This window comes from Lissotriton helveticus, chromosome 1_1, assembly GCF_964261635.1.
Source record: "Lissotriton helveticus chromosome 1_1, aLisHel1.1, whole genome shotgun sequence".
Taxonomy (NCBI): Eukaryota; Metazoa; Chordata; class Amphibia; order Caudata; family Salamandridae; genus Lissotriton; species Lissotriton helveticus.
Genome location: NC_136057.1, coordinates 1215085101 through 1215107701, shown reverse-complemented (window position 1 = coordinate 1215107701; position 22601 = coordinate 1215085101).

The window sequence follows — 22601 nt, the reverse complement described above, 5'->3', positions numbered from 1 at the left end:
GGGCCAACGTCTGCTGATTCTGCAGCTCGACTGGTACTGGGCTGTACGTCGTCAGCTACTTCCGGTCTGGCTCCTGCAGAGTCCTCTGCTGGACGTCCTTCTGCTTCAGGCACCTCGTCTGGTGGTACCTTCTGGGTGTGGCTGGCATGTACCCAGCGTGGAACTCCTGCACACTTTACTGCTGTGGTAGTTACCAAGATCACCTGACGTTTTTCTCCCCACCTTGGCTCCAGGCAGCTCTTCCGAGTATGCTTCTTTATCTTCACCCAGTCCCCCGGGACCAGTTTGTGGAGAGGAGTCGTTGGATTGAGGATGGCGTCTTCTCCGATCTGGCGAGAGATAGAACGCACTTGGTCACCCAATCTCTTGCAGTATTCAAGCACCAAATCATCAGTAATACTCAACAGTTTGCTTCCTGGCACCCATGCTTGTCTCATCACTCTTCCCATAATGATTTCATGGGGACTTAGGCCTGTCTTGCGATCAGGAATACTTCTGAGTCCCATCAGGACCAGGGGCAGGGCCTTCACCCAGGTCAATTTAGTTGCATCACACAGTTTTGCTAGTCTGTTCTTGATAGTTCCATTTATTTGTTCCACTACTCCAGAAGCCTCTGGACGGTAGGCACAGTGAAGCTTTTGTGAAATTCCAAAGGCCTTACATAGTTCGTCGATCACTGCATTCTGAAAATGTGAGCCTTGATCTGATTCAATAGTGACTGGAACCCCGAACCTAGGTATCAGTTCTTTTAATAAACACTTAGCTACTGTTTTTGCGTCATTTTGGGGAGTAGGGAAAGCTTCCACCCACTTTGAAAATAAACAGACCATAACAAGGACATATCGCTTCCCTTCACAACGGGGCATAGTGATGAAATCAACCTGTATTCTCACAAAGGGACCCCCGGACCTCCCAATTTTGCCCAGTTCCACCAATGTTTTCTTCCCTGGGTTCATCTTTTGACATGACAGGCACCTCTGGCAGAGGGACTCTGCTACTTTCCTGAACTTTTTACTGTACCAAGTCTGTTGGAACACTAGAATCATGGCGTCCCTACCAATGTGTGATCCTTCATGTATCAATCTCGCCATTGTGCTAAGTAAGTGTCTAGGTAACACAGGCATACCAGTTGGGCCCAGAATGACACCATCCACTCGTCTTGGTCTACATCCATCTTCCTTCCACTTCTCTCTTTCTTGCCAAGGTGCCGCCTGCTGCCACTCTTTCACTTCATCCCATGTAGGCACTTCTTCAAACACCTGAAGTTGGCAGCTGGTTCCTGGCCCCCCTCGTTTTGGATTTACGATATACCGATCTCTTGCGCACCATTGGGCCACTCGATCAGCATAATCGTTTCCCAGTGATACCTTGTCCATGCTCTTCTTATGAGCAGCACATTTTACCACTGCCAGTTCCTTTGGTAACTGGATTGCCTCTAAAAGGTCCTGAACAACTTTTCCATTTCGAATAGGGGTACCTGATGAAGTCAGGAACTCCCTCTGTAGCCACAACTGACCAAAGTCATGCACAACCCCATAACAGTACTGACTGTCAGTATACACCGTTATGCGTAGGTTCTTCCCAATTTGGCAAGCTTTTATCATAGCAATCAATTTGGCTACTTGTGCAGACTTGATGTGATATAGATAACCTGCTTCCTCAATTTTTTCTAAGGAGACTACCGCATAGGCAGCACTCAGGCCTCCTTGTTCATGCCTTAGACATGAACCATCTACAAATAATTCTTTGTCATGCTCAGGCAATGGCATTTCTTTTATGTCTGGGCGTGGCTTGGTGTTGAATTCTGTTAGATCAATACAATCATGTTCATCATCCACCCCCCCTTCCATATCCTTTGGGTCGGGGAGTAAGGTGGCTGGGTTCAGAATACTGCACCTAACAATGTTTACATTTGCAGCACCCACCAGAATCCTCTCGTATTTAGTCAGCCGACTAGGGGTGAGATACTGAGTCTTTGTTCTGGTCAGTAAAATTACCACTCCATGTGGGACATACACAGTTACCGGATGTCCCATGACAATTGACTCACTCTGTTCTAAACTGGCACAGGTAGCAGCTACTGCTTTCAGACAACCTGGTAATCCAGCAGCCACTGGATCCAGGGTGGCAGAGAAATATGCCACAGGCCTTCTCGTTGTGCCATGATCTTGTGTCAGGACCGACAATGCACAATTATCACGAGTGTCACAGAACAGGGCAAATTCTTTGGAATAGTCTGGCATTCCCAATGCAGGGGCTGTACACAGACAATCTCGCAGTTTGGTGAATGCTGTTAAGCTTTCATCATCCCATTCTACAATCTCTGGTGTTCCTCTTTTGGTCATTTTTATCAAGGGCCTAGCAAGGACTGCAAAACCCAGAATCCACTGCCTGCAGTATCCTATCACACCCAGGAACATTCTGATCTCTTTCTGAGTACGGGGCAACTGCATCTTTTGAATTATTCTCACTCTTTCCGATGTCACTTTTCTGACACCTTTTTCTATCTGGTGCCCCAGATATTTCACCGATTTTGCACAGAACTGTAACTTGTCAGGGGCCACTTTATGTCCCTTCTCACACAGGTGATTCAGTAGTGCAATGGTGTCAATCACACAATCCTTATGACTTTTAGACGCCACCAAGAGGTCGTCTATGTATTGCACTAAGACAGAGTTCCCAGGTAAGACCAAAGTTTCCAAACATTTTTTCAAGATCTGATTAAAGATAGAGGGGCTCTCTTTATACCCTTGAGGGACCCGGTTCCAGCAATACACGTGACCTTCAAAGGCAAATGAGAAAAGAAATTTGCTATCTGGATGCAAGGGAATGGAAAAGAATGCATGACACAGGTCTATCACAGTGAACCACTCAGCATCCCTGGGAATCTGATACAGAATCACTGCTGGGTTTGGGACAATAGGGCAACAGGGAACTACTATCTTGTTGACTTTTCGTAAATCCTGCACTACTCTGTACTTGCCACTAGGTTTCTTAATGCCCATAATCGGAGAGTTACATGTGCTACTCATCACCTCCTGTATGATGTTTCCTTCTAACAATTTCTGTATTTCCACAGTAACACCAGCTTTCACTTCTGCATTAATTCTGTAGGGTTTAGTATTGGGGTACACTGCATTGTCCTTGATTGCTATCTGTATGGGGTCCACATTTTTCATTAACCCTACATCTTTCCCAGTAAAGTCCCACACCTCTGGCTTCACTGCTTCTTGGAGTTCTTTGGGTAAATCCTGCATGGTCATTCGTTTAATTTCCGAGTCAGGGCGGACTAACATTAATTTATAAATGCCGTCTTCATCTGGGGTCTGAATTTCAACACCCTTTGGTGTGCAAAAGATGGTACAGTTCATTTTGCACAGCAAATCACGTCCCAGCAAGTTCACTGGACTGGTGTCGCAAACGACAAATCTATGCATTTCCTTAAAGTTTCCAATTGATATTTCCATGGGCTTGGTAACAGGAGTACTAATCAATTGATTAGATACACCCACTACATGGATGGCTTCTCCCGAGAGGGGTAGGTTTGGAACATCCACTGTTCTCACAGTAGAACGGGTAGCACCAGTGTCCAACAGAAAGGTGACATAATTTCCATCAACCTTTCCTTCAATGTATGGTCCGGACTGGTCTACCGGCAAGGAGGCGCCAAGTACGCACTCCTCGTCCTCCCCTCTCAGGCCCCGTCAGTACTGGTCATCACAAAGGAAGGTATCATTTAAAAGATACTGCGAAGTTGCTGCATTTCTGTTCTCATTGCTTTCCCAGACTTCTATCTCATCTCCCTCTGCCTGTTTTCCCCTGTATACTTGCTTTGGTGCTCGGGGCACCTGAACTGTTTTTACCTGTGGTTGAGTCTTTCTTGGTCTCTCTTTCTGCGTCTGTGGAGTTAAATCAGGAGTTTTGGGGTTATCTTCGGGCAAATATGGACACTCGTTACGCCAGTGTCCAATTTCGCCGCACTGATGGCAGGGAAATTTCTTCATAGCCTCTTCCCTGCTCATTTTGGGCCGGGGCTTGCCTCCTCCCCCTCCCCCAGGACCTTCGTTCTTAGCATTTTTGACCATGTTACTCAACTGCTTTTCCTGCTGTTCTGCGAGCTTCACCTGAGCCCACATCACTTTCTCCTTCAGAGCCTTTTTCTTTTCTGCCATCTCGTCCTCGCAGTACTTTGCGTACCGCAGGACCTCGTCTACCTTTTTGGAGTGCCAACAGATTTTGTTATCTTTTATCCACTGACAAATTTCAGGTCTTAAACCGTTTACAAACCTGTAAATAAAGTGCGTCATATCCTTCATCTCAATGTTATCTATCCCACTGTATGTTTTAAACACCTGCAACAGCCTTTCATAATAGGAGTGCACTGTCTCCTCTCTTTCCTGCGTTGTTCTATCTATCCTGGTCCAATCAGTTTCCTTTGCTGGCACCTTTTCTTTCAAGTGCTGAATTACCTGCTCATACTTCCTCATGACTTCCTTCGAAGGTTCCCCTGTTTCTTTATCTCTTGTGTACTCCTCACTAGGCCAGGCTATGGCTATTTTACACTCGGTCCATAGATCGACCGGGACCACAATGTCGAAAAACCCATCCAGGTCTTTCCACAGGCATTTCTGCACCTTCACGAACCTTTCCACTTGCCGGTACCATTCAACTGGCTTCTCACGCAGTTTCGGAAAATCGTTAGTAAAGGACACAATATCCTGTCTGGACCATGGAACGTGCACATACCTCCCACCTGGTACTTCACGCATGGGGCATAATGTTTCGGGCTTGTCTACTTCTCTCAGAGGGAACTCAGGGGTAGCTTGTCTCGATCGGGCCTCAACTTTCTTATGTGCCCACCTCGTTTTCCACCTTTCCACGTCTCCCCATTTTTGCAAAACTGCAAGCAACTCTTTAATCTGCAACTTCCTCCCTGACACATTCAAGTTCTCTAAATCCTTATCTGAGAACTCAGCTCGGTATGGTTTCTGCAAGGGCTTCGATCTGGATATATCTATCCCCATACTAGCTGAAGTGTCGGTCAGTTTTTCGTGGAGCACCCTGGTACTTCTGGTAAGGCTTTTACACATGAACAGCAATTCTTCTTCAGAATAGGTGTTTAATCTGTCTAACCCCACATTTCCTGCCATTAATTCTTCTATTTCTACTCTCAGTTTGTAGAGGTCTAAAGGTTTCGTTTGCGGAGCCTGCTTTTCTAATTCACGACTCCAATTTTCAATTTCTTCCGGTGTTACCAAAGAGACACTCCTGGTACCCGTTGCTGATTCTAATTTAATTTCCTTCGTATCGAAAGGATTATGCCTCTTCTGCACTCCCTTCCCTGCTTGTTTGTTTGGCAGGTCCAAGAACACAACTTCGGACTCGCACTCACTGGACTGGTCGTCTATCAGTAGGGGCTCTTGCCTCGGCGGGGCCATTATCGGGTTCATAACTGGAGGGTTCGGACCTCCTTGACTATTCCCGTACAACGGAACCACAGGTCCGATTGTTACCGGAATAGTCAAAGCTTCAGGACTGGTATTTAACTGGGAGATTTTCTGAATTATTTCTGACCTTTGTCTAGCTATGGCCTCTTGCTCCCTTTCATCTAATACTCTTCCTAAAGTTCGGTCAGGTATCATCTGTGGGGTCAGTTGAGGCGTAAAACTCGGGGCAGTAGGATGCGTTTCACTTGGTCCCCCACCATAATTTGGTTTCGGGAACAAAGTTCCTGTCCCAAATGACCTGCGCTCCTCCCCATATGGAGGCTGCAGAAAGGGCACTCCTGAACTTAATGGCTTCTCTTCGTTTTCATAAAGAGGTCTGGGAAAAAATGTTCTTTCACGGGAATATTTTTCCTCCGGGCTCATGGGCATTCTAGGATATATAGTCCTCACCTCCTTAATAGATGGACGCTGGGGATTCTCTCCTGTACTGGAAGGTCGGGCTCCCTCATTATAAGGGGGCGGACTTCTCGTAAAGATGTCATCTAACAATTCATCGTCTGACTCCCCCATGGCCCCCCAATGCTTACTCTTTTCTGTCCTTTTCTCTCCCCCAGAAGGGTTACCTGCTGGCATCATGGGGAACAGACCCTCAACAATCATGCTCTGCCTCCACTGTTTCATCCTCTTATCCCTGGTCTCTTGTTTCAGCCTTGGATACCACTTGGTCAGACCTTTGTCCATTCGGGGTTTCTCCCTTTCGAAAGCCTCAATTTCCCATTCCTCTAATGCCTCATACTGCGTTAGTCTCGGTCTGGGATGTCATTCATTCATTCGGGTTCTCAAATTAAATAAAATTCTGCCATTGAAAGTACAGTCTAACGGAAAAGCCAATACTCCGTCATCTTCTGTGTACCTTACCCAATTCTCCATCCACACACAGGTATTGTACCCTCGGTCAAACATCATGAATGAGGCGGGAGTATTCGGTGGCGGGATAGTAACGCCCTCTCTAGACTTAATCGGTTTGTCCGTTTTGAAGTAATTCTTTACCCTACTTACAAGGGTCATTTTTCTCTTTGCTCCGTACATAATATCGTATCTATTAGCTTTCCACTGATCCCTTTCAAACCCTTGGTTTCTTGGATCGGGTCTAGTCTCTGGACAATACGAGTGCCACATACGATTTTTACGTTTAACTCTGTTTACAAATTCACCTCCAATCAGAACGCGTCTTGCAATTCTGTGCGACCAATGGGTGCACGTGGTCAAATGATTTCAGCCAATGGGTGCGCGGCCCCTTCGTGAGACTGTTCTCACGCTCCGGCGCTTCACCCCTCCTTTACAATTCCAGCCCCGCTACCCGCCCGCTGCTTCTACCAATCCCAGCGCGGCACGGAGTGACGTCAGAGGCGCTTCGCGACTGACTCCCTCCCTTCACAAGGTAACGGAAACTTTCTTTCCTTTTAAAGTGCTCAGTGCTTGGTTATTTTACAACGAATACACATTCGCCACAGTGCTCAAGTGTCTAGACAGAACAGATTTCTTTTACTGCAAGTAAACTACTTCCATTTACTTTTCACACGCTGCGGGTAGATCTCTTCCGCCTACCCTTCACTCTAGCATTGGTGAACCTGTTATTCCCCTAAACTCATCCACTTCTCCGGGATATATCCGAGTCTAAGGTTTCCCAGCGGACCCCTTTGCTTTCACCCAAGCTCCGAGGAACCTGCTACTCTTCCGATGTGACCCTTACTAGGTTACGCCACTATGGGAATTTTGCCAATGAACCTCGTTACTGACATTTATTCACACATGTATTCAGAAAACCCTAGTTAGTGCTTCCCGGTTATCCTAATCTGCACCTAACTTTCCTTAAGCCTGTGACCTCAGGACAATGGATTCTATTCACCACTTGCCCTTTCAATTCCCCGGGGAGTTCGGACAACAAGAAACAATACGGTTTACAAACGCATGGATTAATACATATAACAATATAAGAACAAGAATAATAATGAAAAAACAATTCATTGATTTCAGCAGCGTATTCACAAGAGAGTGATCAGTCCCCTCGGAACAGCCGCTCTTATAGCAGCATTAATGTACTAGCAGCTACCGACTTAACTAGTCTAACTAATCCTGCCTAACCTTTAGCTAGTCCCTAACCATCCTCTGATCTACCAGAAAACTGATAGAGCGCGCGAGGTCACCCAGCCAATGATTCCGCCGTTTCCGGCTTCAGGGCCCATATACTTTCAATTCACACTATTCATTGACAGGGCGACTTCACGGGCTGCTACCAATTGTGTGTGTTCCCTACAGTTATTACTTAGTGTACCCGACTTACCATCCACCGACACGGGTACCTATTACTTCAATGGATCAGGGGCCTAGCTGTAAAAGGAAAGGCAGCAAATGCAATTTCAAATGACATTCAATACTGTTGTAAATGACCACGGACAACTGGAAGTTTTAAAATGTTTATCTAAAGTTCGTTTTCATCAAGCATTAAACTTACAGGAATAAGACAGTCAATAACCAAGATAATGAAAAGTACATAACTATAGAGAAATAAAGTCAGGGTAACCATTTAAATGCAATTATGAGATAAAGAGAAAATGCTATGTATTCAAGGCAAGGAGTTTTCAGACAGTTTAAGTAAGGCCGTTCTAGACCATATCAGAAAATGACAAACTGCAATGCAAAATATGATTTCCAAGAGGTAGGATAGCATAGGAACAATTTAAGAGTATATGCACTTAACTTTATGATTCAATAGTTTGCGGCAAAAGCATGGAAAAATCAACATGTGCAAAGATGTGTCTTTATTGAAGCAAAAGACTGAAATATAGAAAGGTGCAAGTTTAAGGAACTTAGAGCAGTATTTACCTAGACTGGTGTGGAAACCAAACCCTGGCCACGGGTCAGTTAAGGACAGGAAACCCTCAAGGAAGGATACCCCTCAGAGGACAGCAGGTGCAGAATGGACACCCAGGACAGGACAGGATACCCTCAGATTAGGAATCAGGACAGGACCTCAGGACAGGACAGCAAACCCTCAGGACAGGACCGCTCAGGACAGGACCGCACCCGCAGTTTGGAAGCAACGCCTGCGTTACACCCCCTCTGCAGCTATCGATCAAGATCCCGATTGGATCAGCGAACTCCCAGCAAAGTGCTTCGCCAGCACTTTAAGGTTCAGTAGAACCTTAGTCTATGGTCAATTTTGGACAGAGTGCTCCGCAGCGCTCTGTATCTTCAGTCACCTATTGAGTACGATGGGTCAGTGACAGGTCAGCTAAACCAGACAAGTCGGACAATTCCCTAGGTGAACCCAGGGTAGATATACAGTTTTGGGACAGTGTACCACCCCCTAATGTTGCAAAGTGTCAGAATCCCTCAATTTGGATTGGTCCTAAGATAGGATTTGGGTAACACACCAATCATAACACACTATTTGGATGCTTCATTTACATATCTGGGTACCGCCTAGCATGTTTGGGGTTCCCATGAGAAACTGTGCAGAAATATGAGTGACAATTAACATTGTTGCCGAGTTAGGACAACTGGCTCCGCTTTCCGGGGTTTTCAGGTCAGTTCTCAGGAGCATCTTGCCCATCACTGCCAGCTGGCTAAGTTCCATCAGCCAAAGTTGTCAGGTCCCCGGAAAGTCGCATATGCGCAGAAGGGACCTCCAAGATGGCTCTCGGTACAGACAGACCCACATTTCCCGCAGTACATGAAAAGTAAGCGAGAACAAATTAATACATAGAAATAACATTATGAAAACACATCATTTGGTTTTGAACTTTCAACTTATCACTACAAAATATACTTATGCAGTCTAAATGTTAGCTACATATAACAGGCACAAGAGCAGTGGCACGAGCAGTACCACGTTACTGGCAAGGCTAGGTATTACGCATGCGCATAAATTTCCCTCCACTTCTGCAGACCCGTCAGGACACGTGAGTGTGACTGACGCATGCGCAGTGACTAAATACAAGCGGCGGCCATATTTTACGGACAAGGATTAAATGCATTAGGAATACACATAGGCAAGCTTCATAAACTTTGCTTAAACTAAATATAACGTTAGTAAGACGTACACTTATTACCTTGTTATACATAAACGAGGTTCATGAATACAGCAAGCCGCAAAATATGCGAAGCTTTGCTTCATCAGTACCATCTATGAATTGTTGATACAGAATCAAAGAGATGATCTGGAGCATACCAAGAGAGGCTGGTAAATTAGAAAATCCCAAAGCTGATATTGATTTGTCCCTGGCACTTTTGTCTGGATTATTTTTAGCATCTAATCTTAAGGCCCAACTCTATAAAACCATATATAACCTATACTTTACACCAGCAAAATTGTATGCTTGGGGCAAAAGAACAAATAGTAATTGTCCAAGATGTGGGCGGGGTCCTGCAGACCTAGTACACATGTTTGCAGAATGTCCTAAGTTAGATTTATGCAAAAAAATGATTTCTGATTATTGGGAAGAGATCTTTGGACATAAAGTTTTCTAGGAATATACAAGCAAGAGATAGCTATTTATGAAGCCAGGGGTAAAAAATCTAGAACACAAGGAGCCCAAATTTGGTCTCCAATTACCAACTGGAATCATGATATAAGAAATGTGTAAATTTCAATGGTAATGTTTTTTTTTGTTTGTTTTTTCTCTTTTCGTTTCTTTTCTCCTCTACCTCTAAGTTTGGCTTTTAAAAGATACTTGTGTATGTCATGACTATGAAATATGTAATTTTGTATTACCTGACTTTTGCTCGAAATATATAAAAAAAAAAAAAAGGAAGTAGCCTCTCTCTCTAAACCTTTCTCTCATGTTATGTTTGGTGTGTTCATAGGCAGTGATTGTGCTGCAGTTTTGTTTTGCCCTTAAAAATTTGCTGGATGAAATACCTTATCTAAAGCTCGGTGGGTGGCAGCTGGAGGCATGTAATATTGAGTTGCCAGTGGTTTTCTTCCTGAAGAGGTTGGTACTAGTCATGCGTTTGTCTACTGTGACATTGAGGTCTAGTAAATCGATTGATTCTTTACAGTAGTGTCTGGTGATTTTCAGGTTTACAGAATTATCATTCAATGTATCCACAACCTGGTTCAGGTGTGCTTCTTTCCCCTCCCAGACAAAGAAAATATTGTCAATGTACCTAAGCCATTTGGTTACATAAAATATCCAATGTTCTGTTGTGTCGTTCCAGAGCACCTGCTTCTCCCACCATCCCACCATAAGATTGTCATAGTTAGGGGTGAAGCCGGTGCCCATGGAAGTCCCTTGTAGCTGCTTAAAAAGCTCTTTCTCAAAAATAAAGACATTTTCCCTCAGACAAATCTCAATCATTTCCAAGTTAATATTTATATATGCAGTATTAAATGTTACTTACATTTAATTAATTTTTATTGCCACAAACATAAATACATCATCTCAATAAAAAATAATTCAGTGATAACATATCAATAATCATTTGCAGAGCTCAGAAGAGCATTAGAAATAAAGAAAGAAAGAACAAACAAAACAACCACATTATAAATATCTCTAATTACAATCTCCGATAAAAAAAAGAAAATACATTAAATCCTTAATCCCATTGCAGACAAGACCATATCCTCTGGAATTTTAACCAAGCCCGAGGGCCTCTAACTTTTGCTAATGCAATCTCCATTTCATAAATGTACCTTAGCAAAGACCAAAATTCATTCATGCATGGACTCGTACTTTGAATCAAAGAGCGAGCGATACTTAAACAGACACAGGGCGATATAATAGAAGCAAAACATTTCGTAAAACCACCAAACTCAGAGAAAATTCTCAATACCAACTCTTTCCCAGAAACTGGATTGTCATATCCGACCCAGGTTGAGAGAGCGAGAGTTATGTTGGACCAAAATTCCTTCAGCATTGGGCTTGTAATAAACATATGGTTTAAATCTGCGGCATATTCTTGGGCAGTATGATTTAGCAGCTGCTAAGTTATTTGCCCATTTAGAAATTCGCACTGGGGTTTAGCAGAGCCTAAAAATACTTCTATACTGTTGAAGTTTTAGATTGACGGATGTTACTGCTGAATCTATAGTTTCGAGGGATTCCTGTATTTCCTCTACTGTTATGTCAAAATTAAAAATCCAGTTTAGTTTAGCCGCAATTTGTATGCTGTCGTCGCTAACCACCTCAAAAAGTTTCTGCTGGGTTTTGCCTACAGTTCCTCATCCACTAGTACCAAAATATGCCAACAAGATCTTGAGAGAGCTGATCAATTTTAACAATCCCCGAACACAAATGAAATAATCCCTGACTTGTAGGTACTTAAAAAAATCTTGTGACAAATCAAATTCTTGTTTCAAAGATAAAAAAGGTCCACCCATAGAAGGGACCTAGGCAGGTAATCCAGCCCCTTAGCTTAATATAAGTATAGGAGCTGTGTCCCTAGGACTTTAGATTATCCTGGAAAGAAACTTCGATACAGAACTCTTGGACCTTTGGCATTCTATTCTGACTAGAAGACGGAAGACATCTCCCTTGTGGTCAAGGAGTGACCATCCTGTGCAAACAGGCACCACCAGTAACTTGCCAGTCTGCTTTGTTGATGCTCCCATCAGAACCCAAAGACTCAGCGACACAGGAACTGTACTCTCAGACTTTACTAACTCCGACCCACATCCACTGCAAAGCTGAGACCCGTGGCAGACACGAGAGACGTGGGACCAGACACCCTGGACATCCTGCATTTTGCTAACAGCTTGACTACCGAGGTACCCTCGCAGTTGTGCATTGGGGTACAAGAAGCTCCAGAACCAAGCGCCATTTGCACCGAAGCTCAGCCCTCTACACTCCACCAGTGTCATGTGGGGCCCGCTCTTGCATTTCAGCTTGACGCATCTTCTTGGTTCCTTGCCCTTTGGCTAGTGAGCCCCCTGAAGACTTTTCTTTCAAACTAAACTGCTTTACTGTTTGCTTTAGGCTAGCTACAGATTCCCTTCAAAGGAGAAATGCCACAGACCTTGCTGGTCTGCAACAGAGCCAATCTCAACATCCTGCGTGGGTTGTGGTTGCTAACGCTTGTTGGGTCCAATCCAGAAACCGATACCGCAGTCAACTAGATCCATTGTGGGACAGCTCGTATCCAGCTCCTGGTCATTGTCGATGCCTCCTGGACATTGTGGCTGAAGAGACAAGCTTACCTTCTTCACCTTCAATCATGCAACAGTGCCTGGTTCCTTCCTGGTTCCTTCCTGGTCCCTGGCTAGTGACCCAGACTCTTTGCCCACTGTTTTCAGGTTCTTTACATCATCGATCCACCCTTGGATTCAGCCGGACACTTTTCCTCTGGTCGCCTGCAACACTTCTTTGCAGCTCTCCATAGAAAACGACGATGAAACCTGACACCAAAAGGCACCTATGCACCCGGCTTCCCTGGGTGAGGTAACACGAGTACTAAGGTGCTCTCGTGGGTCTTGACTCTCGAAGTGTCCTAGTCTAAAGGGGTTTTATCGTAGTCCATCCGTAAGTGTCCTTAAACAGTAACGTTGTAACTTCTTCATTTCCCATTATAAGTCAATGGTAACTCCTGACTGTATTTAGACACTGCACGCGTCTCCCGTGGGCCTCCTACTTCCTAACCCTTGGTTGTTTAGTGTAGCCCCAGTGGTTCTACAGGCCCTAGGCCTGCTATCTAACTCTCACGTGGTTCTTATACCACTTCTATAGTATAAGGTTTGTGAGGCCCCTAGGGCATAACTGTATTTGTGCAACTTATCATATGCTAATTGAGTAACTTGTGATGTACTTTTACCTCTGACCTCATAAAGAGTGCAGAGGGGTTGTGTTTAGAATAAATACATATATATTTGATATATACCTTGTGTGGTGTCCTTTCATTTAGTATTCAAGAGATTATAATTGGTAAAACAGCTGGCTTCACATGCTCTCTGAAGTCTAAGCCTAAGACTGATGGTCCATGCTACCACTAGGATAGCTTGTCTATAAGGTTGACTTTACAACCAACATCAATAAGGGTCGATTAGACTGCTGCAAGGTGCCCACTAGAATAGTGGACATCATATGCCAGGCTAACTTCTCGCAACTACCTTGAAGCGTACCGCTTGTAGTAGTTGGGATCAGATGTTTTGACCAACAAAAACCCGTTACTAGGTCCACAAGTCAACTGGTATGAAAGCCAACTAATATTAGTATCAGTTCCTCTAAATAAGCTCTGTATACGCCCAGTGAATGCTGCCCAAAAATACAGCTTAAAATCTGGGAGTTTAAATCCCCCTGCTTATATGATAATTTCACGTATCGGATAGCTCTTCTGACGCATCGGTAACCGCCTGTGCCAGCATCATAACTTTGCAACTACTTTCGTCGGCAGCGGTTCATAATTTAATACAATAATATCATTTACTTGGCTGCTGAGACAGACTCCCAGATAAGTTGCCGTCTTTGTGTCCCCGAAAGCTACTGGAGGGGTTTCATGTTGAAAGCTCAGTATCGTCTGCGTTTTATTCAAATTTAATTTATAACCGCAGAAGGAACCGAATCGCTGTGCTTAATGGGTTATCACAGCGAGGGCATTAACTGGGTTAGTTGAAAAGATAACGATGTCGTCCGCATATGCGGTTCATTTTAAATCCGTCCCATTTAAAGTAACTGGAGAGATATCACCATTTAGCAATAAGTGCTTAATAAAAGGTTCAATATATATGGCAAGCAATAAGGGGGATAACGGACAACCCTGACGCTTGCTCCTTTGAACTGAAAAGAAAGATGAGGAAAGACCATTAAGTTTAATTGTGGCTAATGGACTCCCTATACAGCTTCTGTACTGCCTAGATAAGCTTTTGACTGAGACCTATTAAAGACATAGTTGCCCATAATGCTCCCCAGGTCACATGGTCAACGGCGTTCTCGGCATCTTGCATTAGCATCCTGATCTGCTGGCCTAATTGGCCAGAAACATCAAATGCAGCGATTGCTGTGTTGATGTGTGCAGCAGTATCTCTTCCGGGGACAAAGCCATGTTGCTGCTCTGAGACTAGTGAATGTATAACTGGGGCCAATCGTGTGGCAAGAATTCGGGAAAAGAGTTTGGCATCGGCATTAATCAGTGCTATAGGCCAGTACAAACTCATATCATCTATCGGCTTCCCCTTTTTGTGGAAATCAATAATATTAGTCGCGTTCCAAGAGGAGGGAACTTCTTCTCCTTGCATGATTGAATTACATAACTCAAGGAAGATAGGGATCAATATAGTTTTAGAGGTTTTAAAAAATTCCAGCTGGATCTTGTCCTCACCGACTGCTTTGGCGACCAGTAAAGCATTGTTGCTTCATCTACTTCCCTCACTTCAATGTCTTTCTCCAAAGGGTCAGAGAGCAATGGACTTAAGGCAGGCGTAGCACACTCCTGCATGTAATCTGAGGCAGTATGTTGGTCAAAGCAGACCGAAATGCCATATAAGTTAGCGTAGAACAACCTAAATTGTTCGACTATATCCGTAGCTCTCGTATAAGTCAAACTGTCCACCCCTTTAAATATTTTAACTTGAATTTTGGCCCTTTGGTCCGCTATTTGATTAGCCAATAATTGGCCTACTCTTTTGCCATATTCATATTGTTTAGTTTTATATTTGTGATTATTATTTGCCACTTTATCCCTCAACCATCTCTTTAATTTAGCCCTTGCTTCAACAACCTGTTGGTATATCAACTGCTCCTCTACATCCTTTGCAGCGATAGCTGTAGCGTGCTGACACTGCAAATCGAGACAAAGCTTTTGTTCCTCCTCCGTCTGAAGGAAGCCCTGCCGATTTTGCTTAATAATATATTGTATCGTGACCCCTCTAACATAAGCTTTTAGACAATCAAACATACTGCAATTGCTGCTGAGCCCAAATTATTGTCTATGTATTCCTCAAGTGCAGTCGGCATACGCTCCACATATTCCAAATTACTTAGAAGGTGTCTAGGGAAGGTAAAATCCCTGATTGACTCCTGAAGGCTTGACTGCAGCTGCATTGTTAACATGACCGGGTTAAGATCAGACATGATTTTTGGGCATACTTCCATAAATGCGTTTTCTAAAATAGTGTTATTAACAAATATCATGTCGATCCTTGAGTAATGTTTATGCTGCAATGAGTAAAAAGTATAAACTGGCACCTTTGGAAATAACCTCCTCCAAGAGACTTCCAGCTGGTGTAAGTGGAGAAGTTCTAAGAAAGCGGTTCTAGTCTTGCACATTCTAGCATGGTGGTAGAATCTGTTGCATCAATCTTTCTGTCAAGAATACAATTAAAATACCCCATCACAATCATTTCGCCAGACCACTCTAACAACTCAGACCTTAAATGATATATAACATCTGGACAGTCAATATTCGGGCCGTATACCATACATATTGTGAACTTTCGCCCATAGATCATTATTTGGGAGATTGCCCATCTCCCAATAGGGTCAGCATATGATCGAAGGACCAACAGCCCACCCCACGAATAGAGATTGTTTGCGATGCACAATGATATCGGATCCCAAATGCTTTAATAGAGCTCTATTCTTATATGCATTATGTGTTTCCGCAAGATCTAATATATAACTCTTAAATACACGCAGCTCTTGTGTTACTAGCCATAGCTTTCCAGCCTGGTTCAGTACCGCCAGATTCCAGCACATACATTTAAGTTCCAACATTAAATAATAACCTGATCGGATCATCAGTACCCAAATCACATGCTTCTCCCACCAGTGCTCTGCCCAGGTGTAATTATCTAAATTATCTAAGTTGTGGCTTCCCCCCACCTCCCAAAACTGCCCTCTCTACCGCACCCTACCCTCACTCCCAACCTGGTAACTTCGAAAAGGAATCACCCCTTCCCTGCTGTTCCATAATGACGATTCAGAAAAGGGGGTGGTGATGGACAGAGCATCTGAATTAAGCAGAACACTCCTACCCAGTCAAAAGATCAGGGCTTGATCCATCACCGTTTTTTAGCTCATTGCACCATCCCAGTTCAGAACCTGGCTACATGCAAATTAGTCTGTCCCTGGCCCAGTGCATCATGGGAACAGGGCAGACCAAACTACCAAGCCAATTCTTTACTGGAAAGGAAACAAGCTTCCGGGGACCGGTTTCTGGCATTACAGCCGTCTTCGGCCCAGCTTGCTTGAATCCTGATGGTGCAGTGAGCAAGAGACTCATGTCTGAGCATACCCTTCCACTCCTATAGTGGCCAAAACGATTCAGAAAAGGGGGTGGTGATGGACAGAGCATCTGAATTAAGCAAAACACTCCTACCCAGTCAAAAGATCAGGGCTTGATCCATCACCATTTTTTAGCTCACTGCACCATCCCAGTTCAGAACCTGGCTACATGCAAATTAGTCTGTCCCTGGCCCAGTGCATCATGGGAACAGGGCAGACCAAACTACCAAGCCAATTCTTTACTGGAAAGGAAACAAGCTTCCGGGGACCGGTTTCTGGCATTATAGCCGTCTTCGGCCCGGCTTGCTTGAATACTGATGGTGCAGTGAGCAAGGGATTCATGTCTGAGCATACCCTTCCACTCCTATAGTGGCCAAAATGATTCAGAAAAGGGGGTGGTGATGGACAGAGCATCTGAATTAAGCAGAACACTCCTACCCAGTCAAAAGATCAGGGCTTGATCCATCACCGTTTTTAGCTCACTGCACCATCCCAGTTCAGAACCTGGCTACATGCAAATTAGTCTGTCCCTGGCCCAGTGCATCATGGGAACAGGGCAGACCAAACTACCAAGCCAATTCTTTACTGGAAAGGAAACAAGCTTCCGGGGACCGGTTTCTGGCATTACAGACGTCTTCGGCCCGGCTTGCTTGAAACCTGATGGTGCAGTGAGCAAGGGACTCATGTCTGAGCATACCCTTCCACTCCTATAGTGGCAAAAACGATTCAGAAAAGGGGGTGGTGATGGACAGAGCATCTGAATTAAGTAGAGCACTCCTACCCAGTCAAAAGATCAGGGCTTGATCCATCACCGTTTTTTAGCTCACTGCACCATCCCAGTTCAGAACCTGGCTACATGCAAATTAGTCTGTCCCTGGCCCAGTGCATCATGGGAACAGGGCAGACCAAACTACCAAGCCAATTCTTTACTGGAAAGGAAACAAGCTTCCGGGGACCGGTTTCTGGCATTACAGCCGTCTTCGGGCCGGCTTGCTTGAATCCTGATGGTGCAGTGAGCAAGGGACTCATGTCTGAGCATACCCTTCCACTCCTATAGTGGCCAAAACGATTCAGAAAAGGGGGTGGTGATGGACAGAGTATCTGAATTAAGCAGGACACTCCTACCCAGTCAAAAGATCAGGGCTTGATCCATCACCGTTTTTTAGCTCACTGCACCATCCCAGTTCAGAACCTGGCTACATGCAAATTAGTCTGTCCCTGGCCCAGTGCATCATGGGAACAGGGCAGACCAAACTACCAAGCCAATTCTTTACTGGAAAGGAAACAAGCTTCCGGGGACCGGTTTCTGGCATTACAGCCGTCTTCGGCCCGGCTTGCTTGAATCCTGATGGTGCAGTGAGCAAGAGACTCATGTCTGAGCATACCCTTCCACTCCTATAGTGGCCAAAACAATTCAGAAAAGGGGGTGGTGATGGACAGAGCATCTGAATTAAGCAGAACACTTCTACCCAGTCAAAAGATCAGGGCTTGATCCATCACCGTTTTTTAGCTCACTGCACATCCCAGTTCAGAACCTGGCTACATGCAAATTAGTCTGTCCCTGGCCCAGTGCATCATGGGAACAGGGCAGACCAAACTACCAAGCCAATTCTTTACTGGAAAGGAAACAAGCTTCCGGGGACCGGTTTCTGGCATTACAGCCGTCTTCTGCCCGGCTTGCTTGAATCCTGATGGTGCAGTGAGCAAGGGACTCATGTCTGAGCATACCCTTCCACTCCTATAGTGGCCAAAACGATTCAGAAAAGGGGATGGTGATGGACAGAGCATCTGAAATAAGCAGAACACTCCTACCCAGTCAAAAGATCAGGGCTGGATCCATCACCGTTTTTTAGCTCACTGCACCATCCCAGTCCAGAACCTGGCTACATGCAAATTAGTCTGTCCCTGGCCCAGTGCATCATGGGAACAGAGCAGACCAAACTACCAAGCCAATTCTTTACTGGAAAGGAAACTAGCTTCCGGGGACTGGTTTCTGGCATTACAGCCGTCTGGGATTGTGCAGTGAGCTAAAAAACGGTGATGGATCAAGCCCTGATCTTTTGACTGGGTAGGAGTGTTCTGCTTAATTCAGATACCCTGTCCATCACCACCCCCCTTTATGAATCGTTTTGGCCACCACAAGCGTGGAAGCGTATGCTCAGATGTGAGTCCCTTGCTCACTGCACCATCAGGATTCAAGCAAGCCGGGCCGAAGACGGCTGTAATGCCAGCAACCGGTACCTATGAAGAAAAGAGGCAGCAAACTAAAAAATCATTAGAAGTCTCAATTGAAACAAAGCCTCTTTCACAAGTGCAACTTCTCTAATAGCACAGTAATTGCTGCCTTAGGACTTGAGCTTATTCCTTTGCCAATTGCTTGCCATTTTGACGAAGCTTGTATAGCATCCTGTTTGTTAAAGAAAAAGTGTTGTTGACCATCCTTTATGATTTTAATACGAGCCGGCTCCTGTAGAAACACCTGTGAACACACGCTTTTGAAAGGATCCATTAATTGACAGAGCTTTCACCGCTTGTCCATTGTTACCTTACATAAGTCAGAGCGTACAAAAATAGACATTACATCCATCTTGACTGGAGCAGCTGGACATGCCTCAAAATATATAGCTTGACACAATAAAAAATGACCCAAAAACACAAGGATTGGTCGAGCAAAGTTAGATTTAGATTGACTTCTGTGAGTAGTTGAAAATGACATTGGCAATCTGTGTGCTCTTTGGACTTGAGTGGCCATGTCCCAGTCTGCTAGGTCCGGGAAGGCTTTTTGGAAAAGACTAACTATGAAAGCCCGCGGATCTTTGTCTTCCCTGCCCACTGGAACACCAAAAACCCGCAAGTTCTGGCTTCTTTGGCGATTTTCCAAGTCTTCAATCTTGGATTGCATTAGCATCAGTTGAGCATCCTCTGTTTTTACAAGGTTGACTGTGAACATATTAGATTCTTCCACGGCCTCCACTCGTTGTTGTAAATCGATGACTTCTGAGGAAAGCTGGCCAACCTTAGATGTAACCTCCGCCAAGGCTTGCTTAAATTTGCAACTGTCGGTTTTAGCCTGTTGGTGGTATTTCTGGGTTTCTGCTCTCCGAGTGCTCAATGCTTGCATAATACTAGACAATGAGGGATCCTCTCCCATTAATTCCCGGTTCTTAATACCTGATTCCGACAAGTTTAATGATGGCACTACAGGCATTGAGGCTGGGGAAAAGACTGAAGATGTTGACGATGCACTAATGGGAGCGTATGAAAACTTCCCCTTAGCGACCAATAACACATGGCTGTTATCCACTCTGGCTCCATCTCCCTCTTCCTCCAATATTTTGATAGAAGTATTTGCAGTGCTGCTGATATTTGACAGCCTTGAAATGATATTTTTCACCTCCCCTTTAGTTGACACCCACTGCCCCAGCCTTGGAAGTATTACACCTCCTTTAATTGACCAATTGCATCAGTCATTGTTGCTTTACTCCCTGAAGAACGCCCTTTGCCGCCCTTAGACATCTTGACAGTGTTAAGATTTGTATTCTTCTGCTCTCTGAGCCATATGCCAGGTTCCGCTGCTCCGTGTCTAAGGATGTTGGAGTTCGAGCTGTAGCCCTCACAACATTGACAGTATAGTTAACAGGATTCAGAGTTGTTTGATCTGCATGATCCCTTCTTTTACTAACAGCGCTGCTTCTAGTGGCTTCCTCCACTTTCCCAAGGCAACCGCCTTGTTGTTCAGCGGCAGTCTCTGAACACTTAGTAAGGTCTTTCGCCGTTGAACCCAGTAAAACCAGTATGCCCGGCAGCTGTAACTGTAGTAGTTGTAGTATTGACACGGCCATCTTTCTCAGCATCTTTCCCAGCAGAATGTTCCGGTATAGTACCACTAACTAGGCTACTCACTACTAGTTGGGTTGTCTTATCAATTCCTTGGGAATTGGCAGCAGCAGTTATGACAGTTGCAAAAGATACATTATTAGTGTTATGCAAAGTAAGCGAGCCAGCCTTGCCACTCCTGCCCCCTTGTACTGCAGCTTTTATCACTTGGGCCATCTTAAAACCTGGAATGGAATTCCCGGTTCCGCATGTCGAAGTAGTTCAGTTGCCCTTCCAGATTGCAGCAACTTCAGAATTGGTTTCCCGAGCTGTGACCCGGACCCTGGCCCATTCTCTACTCTATGGCTGCTAATATTATCGCCAACAGTCATAGTGGTATGCACAGTTACGCTTCGCTCACCTGATGGCAGAACAGTAGAATTGCTCCCGGCATTACTCCTGACAGCCTTATCCTTGTCTTTATCTGTGCGGCCCACAGTTTGGCTTGGTGCACCTGAGTTTGAGAATTCGTTGCACCGACCTTTGGCGGTGCGTGGCAGGGCCATCTCAAGACCTGGTACTCCAGGAACTCCTGGTACTCCCTTCAAGAGCACAATAGCGCTGGTCCAAGCACAGCTCTCGGTAACTGTTTGCAGCAATAGCGGCGTCTGAGAAGCCTGTAGCGGGGCTGGCTGATAGATCCACCGCGCAGAGCGACTCACGTAGACCTCTCTCTTCGCTGTAAAAATACGCCACATCTGTCGATTTATATCTAAAAACAAAGCGTGTCCTGGTAGAACCCAATTAAAGACCAGCCCTTAACCTAACGGGCACGATCTATTTCCAGAGGGCGGGAGGTGGTTGAAGGGCAGTCGGGTCTTCAGTAGCGGATCACCGGAGCCTCGGTGGAGGAAGCACAGTAAGCTTCCTCGTGTGCGCGGCTTCAATCCCCCATCTTTCTTCCTAAATCCGCCATTTTTTAAATGTTTTTTAACGATATTAGTGTGCAACTATATTTGTTTTTGATATTTTTATACTTACCTTTATAAGAATAGGTAAAATATTTTTTTTGCAATCAATATTTTTGACACAATATTTATGTATTAAAATAATGTTGTGGTTGATATTATGTCACTGATCCACTTTAAACACTAATTTGTATAGTTAAACAAACAAAATCCAACTTGAAGCTTAGGTCAAATTTAGTCTAACTGATTCAAAAATATTTATTTTAGAATATATATTTTTCCTGCCTCAAGCCTCTAGTGGCCTTTTCAGAGTTAATCTCCAACTTTCACCAGGTAGCCTGCTTGCTTCCCGCAAGGAGGTGTGAATGGCTTCCAGTAAGGGACACAAAAGCCAAAAAGGCCTGGGGATGTGGCCACCAACTGTACCCACTTCAAAGGGGCTACCTCCCCCCCCATAGGCAGATGTAATTCACAACTAGGCCTGCCCTTTCCATAATCCAGGTAGGCAGGCAGTCACCAATCCCAGTGGGGAAAAACCTGTTTCAGAACTGGTTTGCAGGGGGAGATTCTCTTTTCCATAGAAACACTTCAGGGGTGTGCTCAGACATCTGCCTAGGAGAAGAAAAGGTTCTGTCATGTTGGATTTAGGAAGAACAGAGCACTGTGGGATTGTTTAGTGTCTGTATTGGAATGATTCTGTACATTGTGTACACTGTGTATTATTAATACAAGCCTAAATGCTTATTGTATTTAACATATGCTCTTCACAATAAATACATTGCCCTATTTACTTGATTGTAATTTTTTATGAAAAACAGATCAGACCTCTAGCCTCTGAAATTAGTTTTCTGAATGAACTAATTAGGCTTTCAGCCTTTATCATAGGTTTATCACCATAACAAACTCAAATCTACTTTGCTAAGCATGGCAAGGCACCCATAAAGAATTGAGTCATAAAATGATAAATATGTATAGTATAACAATTGGCAGAAAAAATAAACAACCACTCGCAAGAGGGCCTAATGAAGAATTTCCATGAAACAAAATAGCTGTGTACAGGCTTTAACACAGTGTAATACAATTCCAGCCGTATAGGCCCATTGGTTTTACCATATTCTTTTCCCATTGAATAAGTCAGTCTTGCTGCCTTT